General features: G+C 42.9%; 1 pseudogene; it reads right to left on the bottom strand.

Moving 5' to 3' along the window:
* Positions 1 to 1,668: 1,668 nt before the first annotated feature.
* Positions 1,669 to 7,278, bottom strand: LOC114696897 (annotated as a pseudogene).
* Positions 7,279 to 12,374: the final 5,096 nt, after the last annotated feature.

Here is a 12,374-nt window from a genome sequence, read left to right as displayed (position 1 = left end):
CCATGTCCAGCACTCTACATAGCTATTACTTTAAGTCCACAGTTTATCATTCATGTTTGTATTGCTTTAAAAATTACAGCACAAAATTTTTACATTAAAGATGGGGCCAGGCATGGTGCTGCTCACTTTTAATCCCAACACTCAGGAGGCAGAGGCAGCCCGGTCACATAAGACCAGTCAATGCTACATGGTGAGAGCCTGTCTCACAGCACACAAAGAAACAAACACAACTGGAGAAAAAGATTAAATTCAGAACAAAGCCTGGTATATTTAAATACATCTATTCCTCTGGGCTTTATTTTAAATATGTTCATTAAAATATGATACTTGTATATTTTTTAAAATCTGTGATAAAATACTAGGGCAACATCTCTTCAAAATAAAATTTGTCACATATGCCAATTTCCAATTACAAATGGTCCCTTAGTTGCCGTTAAGTGAAAAAATTTCAACATAATTTACATGGAAAAGAATTGGTAGTTGTTGTTTAAAGCAAAAACAGCAATTACCAAAGCAGTTTACATTGCTCCTAAAAACAAAAACTTTGAAAACCAGAAATGCTTTACAAAGGTTTAGTTGGTTTGGAAAAGGTACATGGGCAGGATTTTTTGGTTGTTTGTTTTTATTTTTTAAACATTCTAGAAATTTTGCTACCACCTCTCTGTTTCTGTTGCAGAGATGGCAGAGTAACCACTGGATAGATGAGAATATTGTCTGAAAGCAAGCCAGCCAGACCCCAAAAGTTAACTGCACAGTAGCACTGCACATTTCTTCATGCAGCCTTGTGTTTCCTACACACTTACATGCAATAAAATTATGTATTCTCATGATTTTTTATTGTTTATGTTTTGAGGTAGGATCTCTCTATTAGTCTTGGCCTTCCTGGAACTCCCTGTGTAGACTAGGCTGGCCTGGAACTCACAGACGTTCACCTGCTTCTGCCTCTTGAGTGCTGGGATTAAAGGTTTTTGCTGCCATGCTTGCCACTAATAATTTTCTGTATGATTTTTATAGTATGCAAAGAATTTGAAAAAGGACATGATTTGGGAAAAATAAAAGGGAGACCCTTAGCACATTGATGAAACTAGATATATTTGTATTCAACTATATAATCAGAATATAATCTATTTAATTTACTAGAAATATACCTCTCAAAGCTACCACTTAGAACAAATATCCCCATTCTGTGGCATTGACTGGAAGGACAGACATTGGTTTGTTTCCATAGAAACAGTTCAGTGCAGGCTGGAGAGATGGTTCAGCGGTTAAGAGCACTGGCTGCTCTTCCACAGGTCCTGAGTTCAATTCCCAGTAAGCACATGGTGGCTCACAACCATCTGTAATGAGATCTGGTGCTCTCTTCAGGCGTCCAAGCATACATGCAGGTAGAACACTGTATATATAATAAATACATAAATCTTTTAAAAAAAGCAACAGTTCAGTGCAACAGGAAATAGTTTAACTTTGTTCCACTCATCTGCTAGCTTAGGGAGAGTCACATGGTCCATCAGTTCACCCTGTGTGTAAATTTAAGAACATTTATTACTTCATTCTGAAACTGGCACAGATGTTCTGTCATTCTCTACTTGGGAATACACCCATGATTTGACCTGTATACATTCACTATCTTCCTGATTTTCCATGACAGCCTCAGCAATGTCTGCATGGCTAAGGGTCTCTCTTTCCTCTTGGCTCACAGACCTGATGCAACAGTAATACATGTACTTTCCCAGCTTGCTCTGTAAGAGTCATTGATGGTTCAGTCTGCACACATGCTTCTACTGAAAGGGACATCTTTAGTTAGTTATTAGACCCTCTGAAATATGGTGAGCATCACTAAGATACCTCTGTAATTTATTTCCTTGCATAATCTACATGTCATAGAGAACAATGGTTGGGCTTATCTCTAATGTATAATACCAAGTAGTCTTTGGACTGGCCTCACTGTTAAGCACACTGTCACAGATCTGGCATTTATAAAGATTCTTCCTTTTTTTTTTTCCCCCTACTAAAGTTTGGTATGTAGTGAGGTGACATTTGAGAGTGTTATTTCTAGTAAATTCATGACAATTTGAACATTCAAAAGTTTTTTTCAAAGGTGCTCTTTAAAATGTCCAGGGTGCTCTGACTTTCCCACAATACGGATCCATGTGAACTTCTCCCCCAGCTCTTGGCTTCTTACTGACATAACAATTTAGGCGTCATCTCCATGCACTCTCTCGAAGATGCCTTTATTGTATATTTCACACTTGGAACTCTCAGTGGCGTGAGATATCCTGTGTTCCTGTTTGCTTATGGGATCAGGTGCGTGCATCACTAATTCATCTTTTCTCAGCTTAACAGTCCTGCACTCTATGTGGGCTTTACAGACTGCTGGGCAGACACCCTTCCACCACTGTCCCAGTGCCTTCATCTTCTCCTCCAACTGTGCAGTCAGCCATCTCCACCTCTATTTCAGGAGGTTCTGATTCCCAGTTGGCTATGATTCAATGAGAACATCTGACCTTTCTGGAATCTTTGTTTTTCTTGGCCTTGTTTTTTTGGTGGTATTTCCTACAATGAGTTTTTTTGTTTCTCCTCCTTGTCCAAAACTCTGAGTAGGGCAGGCTGGTCACCAAGTCCATTTGTCCCCAAAAAGGGATCATCTCCTCTCAGCTGCTTCCTGACTTCAAGGGCTTTAATAGCTTCTAGCATTTGTAGAAACTGCTGCTTTTCATACACCATTGGTGACTGCCTCTTGCTATCATGAATTTTGATGTATATGTGGCTCAATTAAGTGATAAATTGTCATTTTACTAACAGTCTATCTCAATCAAAGGTACTTTTTTAAAAAGAATATTTTTTGATATTACATATTTTTTATTTTATAATTTAATTTAATTTTACATATCACCGACAGATTCCCTTGTCCTCCCTCCTCTCGCCACCCCCATAAAAAGAATATTTTTATTCATGTTTTATGTGTGTTTTGCCTGTATGCATGTATGTCTGTATCACATGCTTATAGTGCTGGTGGATCCATTAGAACTGGAGTTGTGATCCTCCATGTGGGTGCTGGGAATCAAACTGGGCCTCTTCAAGAGCAGCCAGTGTGCATCACTACTGAATCATTTCTCCAGACCCTCAACTGAAGGTTCTTGACTAAACTGAAGGAATTTGTAGAACTTACCAAAAGCAACTAAAACAGCCTACAGGCCTTAAAATGATATCTGTTGGCAATCTCAGTGATATCAGTAAAACAGTCCTGCTTCAGTTGTTCATTAGGTCCAGGATCTTTAAAAAATTTTTTTTTTAATTTTTTTTTTTTTAATGTTCAGGAAACTCTGGAAGGCATTCCATCTTTCTTTTAGCCTCCACTGATGGTGCATCCCTGAGCTAGGCACTAGATGATGTGGAGGAACCTACATGGCCCCTGCCTCTGGCAGAGGGTAGAGTCAGCTGACTGGCTATGTTGGGACTTAGAACCTCTAGCACCACATCCACTATGCATTCACCCCAACCTGGGCCAGGTGCTGCACTCCAGACCATGAAAACCAAGTCTCTATTAATGTATTTTTAATTTTTTATTTGGTGACAGGATCTTGCTATAGGTCCCAAGCTAGCCCAGAACTCATGGTCTTCCTAACTTTGCCACCCCAAGTCCTGGGATTACAGGTGTGTGCCAACTGTCTTCTGTTGCTCTTGTGGGCTACAGCCTAGCTCTGTGGTTATCAACCTGTGGGTCATGACCCCTTTGGGGGTGTCAAACGATCCTTTCTCAGGGGTCACATATCAGATATCCTGCACATCAGATTCACAACAGTAGCAAAATTACAATTATGAAATAATAACAAAATAATTTTATGACTGAGGTTCATCACAACATGAGGAACTGTATTAAAGGGTCACAGCCCTAGGAAGGTTGAGAACCATTGACTCATTTGGAGAGTTAGACAAAGAATGACTGAACAGGTGGTTGCAATACGTGAAAGAACACTCAGCTATAACGGTGTCCAGATTGAGAAGTGGGAGTTGACATTTAAGCCGAGATCTGAATGTAGGACAGGAGTTAATGAAGAGGAAGGACTGAGGCAGAAAAGAAGGGGAGGCCAAGAGTGGAAAAGGGGGAAAAGTGAATGTCTTTTGGGGGACAGTTATCATTTGACTTTTTATTGGGAGACTTAGTGTTGAACTAACTCCTCTGGTACCCTGCAGGGACAGCAGGTTCTACAAGTGGCCACAGGAGGGCACCCAGGAAAGACTCAGCCAACAGTAGGTGCCCAGTGCATGAGGAAGTCAGATAAGCCCTGAGCGTTGACTGATTGGAGAACCTGAGATGCTCTTTCATGTGGTACCCACTACACTGTGGTGCTTGAGTCCATCATGGCCAGTGCTTGGACAATGATGACTGCCCAAGGAGATTGGAAGTAGAGAAATCTGTAGACCATTAACACAAGCAAAAGACCTACTGGATGTCCACCCAGTACACTATACTTTTCTTATCTTCTCATGGTCTAACACTGCCAACCTCTGTAAGTGACATCTGGTAAGTGTTGACTGAATGTAGATCACAGTATTGATAGCCATGGAAAAATGATGCACATTCATGCTTAATTAATAGGTATTTCCTTGGTGGGGATATAACTCAGTGGTAGAGCACTTGCATAGCATATACGAGGTGTTTGGTTCAATACCTACCACTGTGGGAAAAAAAAAGATCTACCATAGCAAATTAGCCCGTGCCTCCTGGATCTCCCTGAGTTTCTGGGGTATTGTTTCTCTAGAGACTTGTGGAATTAAATGAACATCTAACTGAGGTGTTCAGGGTGAAGAAATCTCAGCCTGGAGCCATGTTCATTCCACTGTAGAATGACCTCCTGGTTGTGTTTGGTTGGATGACTTAATACTTATTACTAAATAAATGGCTTCATTAAGAGGCCATAGTGGGAAGCATTGTCACTTCAATGCCTGTCTTTCCTTGAAGGAGGAAGAAATTTGGGCCTCCAGAGTGGAAACAATTGTCTAAAACAATTCTCCTTCTCTCTGTCTCTGTCTCTCTCTCTCTATTAGTAGTTTAAATATCTTATATACCACTAAGCTTATTAACACTACAAATAAAAATGTATGTGGTGGTTTGAATAAAAATGGCCCCCAAAGGCTCATGTATTTGAATTCTTACTCACCAGGGAGTAGCACTATTGATAAGAATAGAAGGTGTAGCCTTGTTAAGGAAGTATGCCACTGGAGGTGGGCTTTGAGGTTTCAAAAACCCATGCCAGGCCCAGTCTTTCTTTCTCTTGACCTATAGATCAGGATGTAGCTCTCAGCTACTGCTCCAGCACCATGTGTGCCAGTATGCTCTACACCATAATGACAATGGGCTAAACCTCTGCAGGTGTAAGCGAGCTCCCAATTGAAACCTTTCCTTTATGAGTTGCCTTGGGCTGGACGGCAGTGGCACGTGGCTTTAATCCCAGCACTTGGGAGGCAAAGCCAAGCAGATCTCTATGAGTTTGAGGCCAGCCTGGTCTACAGAGTGAGATCCAGGACAGTCCAGGACAGACACCAAAACTACCTTATCTTGAAAAACCAAAAAAAAAAAAAAAAAAGAGTTGCCTTGGTCATAATGTCTCTTCATAGCAGTAGAACAGTGACTAAGACATTGTACAAAGAGCACTGTTTCAGTTTGTGGTCAGATTTAAGTCATAAATAAGAAATTTACAGGGCTGGAGAGATGGATCATCAAGTAAAGAGTGCTTACTACTTCTTCAGAGGACCTGAGTTCGAGTCGTAGCACCCACACCAGTGGCTCACAGCTGCATGTAAATCTTCCTCCAGGGGATCTGATATCTCTGGCTTCCATGAGAGCTGCACTTATGTGCACACACAGAAACATGTAGAATATTAGTTTAAGATGTGTTACATTCATTCATGGTGTGGGATATTTGTTTAATGATGCAAAGATGAGTTGCATTCTTTTATGAAGCATTTGTTTAACTCTGTAAAGCTGTGTTACTCTGCCTGTCTAAAACACATGATTGGTCTAATAAAGAGCTGAATAGCCAATAGCTAGGCAGGGATAGGCAGGGCTGCCAGGCAGAGAGAATAAATTGAAGGAGAAATCTAGGCTCGAGGCAAGAGCAAGGAGTGAGAAAAGGAGAAGGAGAAGAGGATGCCAGGGGCCAGCTACCCAGCCACATAGTCAGCCATGGAGTAAGAAGGAAAGAAAGATATATAGAATAAAGAAAGGTAAAAAGCCTAGAGGCAAAACATAGTCAAAGAGAAATGGGCTAATTTAAGTTAGAAAAGCTGGCTAGAAACAAGTCAAGCTAAGGCCAGATATTCATAAGTAAGAATAAGTCTCAATGTATTTATTTGGGACCTGGGTGGCAGGCCCCCAAAGAGAAAAAAGAGAAAAAATAAAGAAAAAAAAAAACAACTACAGAGACATACATGCATATATATAATGAAAAATAAATCTTGAAAAAAATAAGGACTTGTTTAAATATAGATAATCCAGAAATTTCCTTAAGCTATCTGGTCAGAACAGATGTTTCCAAATACTGCCTTACTTTGGGAGGTAGAGCCAGGCATTTAAATTAAAAAGAATTTTTCAAAATAAGCCACAGATTTAGATGCTATTCTATATTTAAACTAAAGCAACTTTAAGTCCAATGCCGTAAACACTCAGCCATCGAATCCCTTTAAACTAAAACAGTTTTAATATAACTTTCTTTTCTAGAGACAATAATACAAGAAAGGAGACATTTTGCAAAATATGGTCCTGATAAAATACAAATGTATTGACTTACGCCTCCTTGAAACAGGCTACTTTCTGAGGGAAATCTCTAAGCCGCTTTGAGCATGGAGTTGCCAAGTTTTAACATGTTTTGCCAAGGCTAAATAGGTATACCTTAGAAGAGTTTGGAGGGATCTCACCAAAGAATCAGGCTCTACTTTAAAACCGAAGCAAGGTGGTTGGGGATGTAGCTGTCGGTACAGGGCCTGCCTACCAGGCATGAATCCTTGGGTTATTCATAATCTGGGAGTGATGGTACACGCTTGAAATCCTAGCACTTGGGAAGTGCAGACAGAAATATCAGAAGTTTAAGGTCATCCTCAGCTGCTTGTAAGTTCTAGGCCAGCCTGGGAAATATGGCCTCCTGTCTTAAAAATAAAAACCAACCAAAAATGGGCACAAAGGCTGGGAATATAATCCAGTGGTTGAGTGCCTACCTTGCATGCCCCAACACAGGTGATGTGGCAGAGCTGCTGGGCCTGGTACAGCTCGTGTGCCATCTCCATATGAAGCACAAGTGTCCTGCTCCAGGGGAGACCTTTTCCCTGCTGGAAGTTCAGTATCCAGAGCTTTCTGTGGGAATGAGGTGAAACATCCTCCACAGACGGCTACTCTTGGTTGTCAACTTTGACATACTCGGCAAGAGTGACCCTCAGTGGAGGAATTCCCTCCAGCAGATTGGCCTGTGCATATGTCAGAGGGCCATTTTCTTGTTTGCTAATCTATGTAGGAGGACTCAGCCTATTATGAGTGGTGCCTTCCCAGGCAGGTGGGCCTGGGCTGTGTAAGAAAGGTAGTTGAACATGAGCCTGTAAGCGACTGAGTAAAGAGCATTGTTCCATGGTTTCTGCTTCAAGCTTCTGCCTTGGTTTCCCTCGATGATGGAAACCTGTCATCTAAAATCAGCCCTTTCTTCTCCAAGTGGCTTTTGGTCATGGTGTTTATCATAACAACAGAAACTAAACTAGAACCAGAGTATTTTAAAGGCTTAGAGTCAAATGTATCTTGAGGGTCAGAGAGATGGCTCAGTGAGTAAAGGGTGCTTCCTGTCAAGCATGATGAAAAGCCTGAGCTTGATCCCAGGACCTACTCGGTGGAAGGAGGGGACCAACACCCGTAAGTCATTCTCTGACCTTCACCTGTACACCACAGAATGTGCTCTTGCTCGTACATATACAATAAATATAATAAGACTAATAAAATAAAAAATTTTAAACATGAATAGGTAGAATCCATGGGTTGATATTCTGGTTTCTCACCATGGCTTCTCATCTGGTTCCTTATCATTATATTATAATTATATCTAATGGTCATCCTGACTTACATTCATATTCATTGCCTGGAAACAGTCACTGCATTTCACAGTAATAGCTCCATATAAACCAGGGCAGTGTTACAATGATATGCTCACAAAATATTAGCAATATTTGGCAGATCGGGCACATTCTCTTTTTATTTTTATTTTTAATTAGCACATAAAATATTGATGCTGCCATGGGGAGGTCATCCAGTATTGAAGGAATGGATCCTTTTTCTGTGTTGATTTAAAGACTAAAAAGGCAGGAAAAACAAGATCTAGGTACTCAGCCAAGTTTCTGTGAAAGCAGAAGTGTACACAGCAAAGCACAAAGAGACAGACCCTTCCCCCCAGCCCCAGTGTGGGGACCCAAGATTGTGTCCCAGTCTGCCTGGCAGGGACAAGACTTACATGTTTGGGGGGTGGGATGAGTTCCCCTTTCCTGGGACATTTGCAGGGGATTGGATAATCTAGACAGAGAAAGGGCAACTGATCAGTTTTCACCCCTGGATCCCCAACCCATGTGTCCCTACCCCTCTCTGTGTTTGCACAGTTTCCTCCTCTACAAGCGCTTTCCACCACATTGACATAAGGAAAGTTTCTCCCCAAGGGAAACAACCTGTTACAGCTTGAATATGAAATGTCCCCCTCAGGCTTCTTTCACAGGGGGTTGAAAAAGCTAGAAGGCCACAGGATGGTGAGACAGCCAGGAAGTCACAACAGCCACTCACTGGCTGCAGGAGCAAGCAGGAGGTAACACAGCCCCACAACAGCAGGTGCTGTGGCCTGCTCCCCAGCTAGGCCACGCTGAAGAGAAAGAAACACCCTGGCCTCTCCTTTCCTCTTCAAACCTCTTGATGATGCTTCTGACCCCCAGGTGGCAATGATCAACGGTGGAGTTTACAGAGGTAGCCCCAGCAAGAGAAGGCAGGGGCAGGGGCCCTCCCTCTGGGCCCCTATGTCCCCTAGCATCCCACCAGCTAGACAATACACATCTCTAACTGTACACCCTGACCCCTGGAGGTTGTCCTTTGACTCTTGGGAACAAGATTCCTTGGCTCATTTAACTTTTTTTTCCCTCATGTCTCGCGTGCACCTGAGCCATGTAATGTGAAGGTCAAGTTCTTGGTACATCAGGCCACAAAAACCCATCCATGGTGACAGGTTTTCTCAAACAATTCCCTAGTCCAGTACCCTTAGATAACTACGTGTTGTCTCTCAAAAAGCTAGCGTGTTTAGTTGGCTTTCTCGTCACTTTTACCAAACCTGAGAGAATACCCTAAGAGAGGAATGCTATGTTCATTCCTCAGCTCATGGTTGAATGGCCTTCCCCGGGGGCTTGAGCAAGGGCAGGAACAGGTTTGTTCACCTCATGGAAGAAGAAAGGTAGCAGGGAAAGGAGACAGGGACGAGGTCCAGGTAGGACCTTTAAGGACATGCTCCTGTGATGATTTATGTTCACAGTAAACTTGATTGCATTTAGAATAACTGTGGAAATACACCTTAGGTGACTACAAGTATGTCTTAAGAAAAATTTTAGCTAAGGAGGGGAGACTGCACCCAGAAGGTGGGCAGCAGTATCCATAGGCTGGGTCCTGAACTGAATAAACAGGGAAAGCGAGCTTCCTGATTGTGGATGCAGTGTGTGACCAGCCACCTCACGTTCCTTTGGCCCTGAATCTCCCGTGGTGATGCACTGTCTTATCAGACTGTGAGCCCAAACTATACTCCCAGTGGCCCACTTACTCTAGCTAGGACCCAGGACCGGAAAGTCCCACAACTTCCCCCGAAAGCCCCAAATAGCTAGGGACCGAGGTTCAACACACAAGCTTGTGGGAGACATTTCACATGCATATCATAACAGAAGGTGACTAGTTTTCTTCCAACAGTGGGAGGGCTTACTGTTTCATTGAGAAGCAACAAGGGATTGACTTGTCCTTAGGAAAGATGTTACTCTTGTAGGGCAGGTGAGGACTCAGACTGGGCCTGAGAATTCAATGGACATAAGCCAGGTTAGCAAGAGAAAAGCACCTCTAAGCAGTGTGTGACATGGGAACAGCTCACAAGGAAAGGCGGAGCAAAGGAGGAGGAAGAGCAAAGGAATGGTGAAGCCCAAAGGCTGAGCACAGAGAGGCAGAAAGGCTAACTCAGTTACATGGGAGGCTGAGGAAGGTAGGAACTCAGGATCTGTTTGTGTAGAATCCTCTCAGCTATGGAGTCCGTGGAAGAGCGATTCTTTTCCCTGCTGTAGGGCAGACATCCTCTACATGGGACTTGTAGCCTTCCACTTTGAGGAAGAAGAGGGGAGATGGAACATCTTTTATTTTTCTCTTGTTTATTTTTGTTTGATGCTTTTCCGTGCCATGGATGGACCCAAGGTCTTGCAGATGCCGGGCAAGTGCTCTGTGACCCAGGTGCACCTCCAGCCCTAGAACGCTCTCCCTGCAACTGCATCTTTAAAAGCTGTCTCTATAGTTCTGTCTTTGGTCTGGTGGCCTCTAGTAATGCTCAGTCCATTTAGAGCAGAGTTTTGGTGACAGCTTGTCCTCTAGGTGTGGGGACTCTGTGGCTGGGAACCCCTGGCTCCACATCCAGCATTTTGTAAGGTCGGCTTGCTGGCCCGCACACTACATTTCTGTGTATGTTTGGAGAAATCAATTGCATGGGTCTCTTTCTCTTCTCTCCCCTAGAGATGTTACAGGCAGTAAAAGTGTCCAAATTTGTGAGAAATTGGAATAATCAAGACTTACCTGGATGGAATGCTATTAACGACAGCGATTCACGCCAGAATGCCTTTCATCTGAGACACTCAGGGTCTGTTAACAGATTAAAAGTAGTAAAAGACACCGACCTAGAGATTTTCATTATCTTGTGCTCTGAAGACTCAGATTTCATTGGTTTGATGGGTCTGAAAACACATTTTTATTGCTAGGGGCATAGAAGCCTCAAGCAGTGTTGTTAATAAAGCAAGGGGAGTTATACGCACTTGTCTGATGGAGGGTAAATGTACCATACTCCGTTTTAAGAAAAATATAATATAAAAGTCTTACCATGGAAGAAAATCTTTATATGATCTTTTAAGAAAACTTTAAGAAAAATAAAGACATGACACTATATTAAATTTAAAGCCAGTGACTTATAAGCAGAGAAAAGCAAAGACAGTCTGATTAAGGCTGTCGCAGTGTTCTGACAGGCTTTTATGTCTTGCCTGTTCTCTGGTCTCCTTAGCTCATAAGCTTTTAGGACGCCCGGGAAACTCCATTCCGATGTAGTACAGAGAACACGCACCAAGAGGTTCTCAATAAACAGGCATTAAATTCTGAGTCCGGAAGGGACCTTGAGACGTCCTCCCTCCACTCCTCCTACCCGGCCCAGAAAAACAGAATTTTCCCTTTAAATCACCACAGTCCGAGACTTCAAAACATGAGTTAACTTCTCACATTTGCCTGGTGTTTCTCTTTCGTGTTTCTGTTTTTAAAATCATTTAGCTGTTTTAAGGCATACAGGACAGTGGGCCAGCTGGATGCCCACGCTGCGCAGAGATCTCAGTACTTTTCCGTGTTGTTAAACTGACATTCTGCACCCATTTAGCAACTTCCACCCTCTCATTTTCTCACTGTTCTCTCTCCCCCCACTACCCCACCCCGTCGACGCTATTTGCTGTTTCGGAGTTTAGCTGCTTCAGATAAGTGGAATCGTGCAGGCTTGATTATTGTGTGACTGGCTCACTTCATTTACCTTGGTGTCCTGAAGTCTCATCCGTGTCTTAGCACGTGACATTTTTCTTCCTTTTTAAAGGGTGAGCAATGTTGCACTGTATGTGCAGCCCACATTCCTTCTGTTAACCTTTCACTCACCAAGAGATGTCCGGTCAAATCTATCTCTTTCCTCCTGAGAACAGAGCTGATACCAGCATGCCTCGTTGAGACTGCTTCCAATTCTTCAGATACACGCGGATGTGGGATTGTGCATATGGCAGATAATCACGTGGTTGTTACCTTGACTTACTCGGGAAGACCCCCGTCAGGTTGGCTTATGTGTACATCTGTGGGCCATTGTCTTGATTGGTAACTGATGCATGAAGGCCCAGCCCACTGTAAGCAGTACCATCCCTGGGCAGGTGGGCCTGGGCTGTATAAGAAATATATCTCATCGTGAGTCTGGAAGTAAGTTGGTAGGCAGTTCCTCTTTGGTCGGCACTTTGGTTTTTAGATCAGCTTCTCTCCCTGATGGAGTGTGACATGGAGGTGGAAGTCAGAGAATCCCTTTCCTCCCTGAGTTGCTTTTGGTCGTTTGTCG

Source organism: Peromyscus leucopus, chromosome 1 (genome assembly GCF_004664715.2).
Source record: "Peromyscus leucopus breed LL Stock chromosome 1, UCI_PerLeu_2.1, whole genome shotgun sequence".
Classification (NCBI taxonomy): Eukaryota; Metazoa; Chordata; class Mammalia; order Rodentia; family Cricetidae; genus Peromyscus; species Peromyscus leucopus.
The sequence above is the reverse complement of the archived record's forward strand: the minus strand, read 5'-3'. Positions and strand labels throughout refer to the sequence as shown.